We start from the raw sequence: 2,500 nt of genomic DNA, 5'->3' as shown, positions 1-2,500 counted from the left end.
TGTATTGCGCCTTAACCTAACCTGTATTGCGCCTTAACCTAACCTGTATTGCGCCTTAACGTAACCTGTATTGCGCCTTAACGTAACCTGTATTGCGCCTTAACGTAACCTGTATTGCGCCTTAACGTAACCTGTATTGCGCCTTAACGTAACCTGTATTGCGCCTTAACGTAACCTGTATTGCGCCTTAACGTAACCTGTATTGCGCCTTAACGTAACCTGTATTGCGCCTTAACGTAACCTGTATTGCGCCTTAACGTAACCTGTATTGCGCCTTAACGTAACCTGTATTGCGCCTTAACGTAACCTGTATTGCGCCTTAACGTAACCTGTATTGCGCCTTAACGTAACCTGTATTGCGCCTTAACGTAACCTGTATTGCGCCTTAACGTAACCTGTATTGCGCCTTAACGTAACCTGTATTGCGCCTTAACGTAACCTGCATTGCGCCTTAACGTAACCTGTATTGCGCCTTAACGTAACCTGTATTGCGCCTTAACGTAACCTGTATTGCGCCTTAACGTAACCTGTATTGCGCCTTAACGTAACCTGTATTGCGCCTTAACGTAACCGATATTGCGCCTTAACGTAACCTATATTGCGCCGTAACGTAACCTATATTGCGCCGTAACGTAACCCACATTGCCCCTTAACGTAACCCACATTGCCCCTTAACGTAACCCACATTGCCCCTTAACGTAACCCAACACACGTTGGGCCTTAACCCAACACACGTTGGGCCTTAACCCAACACACGTTGGGCCTTAACCCAACACACGTTGGGCCTTAACCCAACACACGTTGGGCCTTAACCCAACACACGTTGGGCCTTAACCCAACACACGTTGGGCCTTAACCCAACACACGTTGGGCCTTAACCCAACACACGTTGGGCCTTAACCCAACACACGTTGGGCCTTAACCCAACACACGTTGGGCCTTAACCCAACACACGTTGGGCCTTAACCCAACACACGTTGGGCCTTAACCTGCTCTGTAATTGTCATACGACGCGTTAAATTAGTGTAGTGTTGCCTAACTGCAACCCCCGCAATATAGTTTGCTACTCGCACTGCCCGGTCCCCAGTGTATCGCTTCATGTTAAACACCTTGCAGCTATACACTGTAATGTGGATGGCAGCAGGACGTACATGCTCAATGCCCTTTGCAGTTGTTCATTGGCATTTGCAGTTGTTCATTGGCATTCGCATGTGCGAAGCACTTAGCCTACGCTGTGGTACGGCCTGTGTCAACTGTCCGCTGATGTTGTACGTCCAAATCACACACTGTACTGCACATTGGTCCTCATGTACTGAATGATACATCGTGGTACATGTGACCGTACAACGACTGCGCCAACAACGGCGAACCATGCGGTCCAAATGTTGTGCACTCAGCTACGTGTCGTCTCCCTATAAGAGCTGGATTGCAGTGTGGTATGCCCTGGATGGCGATCAGCATGAGCCGTCTGTTGATGTAGTGGCGCGTGTTGTCAGACGTAGTCGTCTCTTCTCACACACCGTGATAGCATGGTGCACTGCGTTCCACATCTGCGACATGCGACAGAGGCCGGTTGACAGTCGTTCGCGCAATGGACATCGCATACGTACGGGGGCCACCTTCCACGTGTTCGCGAAGCGTGCACATGTTGTTGCGTGTATGTGGGCAGACATAGTGTGTCGTGACACCTGACACAGGCATGCAACAATCGTTGAATTTGCAAATGGCGATGGACGCCTACGTTTGCTGGTGACGTTATGCAAATGAACAACTGGTAAACCGTTGTGGTGCGGTTGTTCTCGCTAGAGGTGAATCAGTGATGGCGACGATCGGTTGAGCTACCAACCGGTTGTTCCAGCGATACCCACCATGCCCACGAACGTGAATGGCATCTGGGTGTGAAGCGATACGCGGCGGTGGCTGGGTGGGACCGTCCCCGGCCGGTGAGGGGGGGCCTCCCGGCGTGCTGGCCGCGCGGTGCGTGGGCGCACGCGCTACAGCCGGCTGGTGGGGGCGGCCAGTGGCAGGCGCGCCGGCCGACGGAGGCGGCAGGCGGCGCAGCTGCGCGCCGGCGCACCCTGCACGCGGCGCCGTGCGGCCAAAGTAGGTCCTCGCGGGCCCGGTGCGAAGCGCGGTGGACATCTGCAGTGTGCTGGTCCGATTGAGGACTGTGTGCGCTGAGGATGCGCCGCCGCCCGGCGCTCGGCGCCGCGACGCCGTCTGCTGCTCGGTCGCCTCTGCGGTTCTCGCAGGTGGTTTGTATCGCAGCTGTGCGGACGTGTTGGCGCGTGCGCTGTGCTGGGAGAGTTCGCTTCGGCACCCAAGTGGGGCTTTTGTCCTTCTGTGGCGCTGGCGTTGGAGCTGCCGGTCACCGTAGGTGGCGCGTGTTGTCTCCCGCCGGCAATGCCACGACAGCACGCTCCCGGGCCTCTGTCGGCAGCGGCAAGCTCAGTTGGGAGCACGGGTGGTCGCACCTAAAGCGTCTACTCGCCAAACTCCG

Source organism: Schistocerca americana, unplaced genomic scaffold (assembly GCF_021461395.2).
Source record: "Schistocerca americana isolate TAMUIC-IGC-003095 unplaced genomic scaffold, iqSchAmer2.1 HiC_scaffold_97, whole genome shotgun sequence".
NCBI classification, from domain to species: domain Eukaryota; kingdom Metazoa; phylum Arthropoda; class Insecta; order Orthoptera; family Acrididae; genus Schistocerca; species Schistocerca americana.
This window is presented reverse-complemented; position numbering follows the sequence as displayed.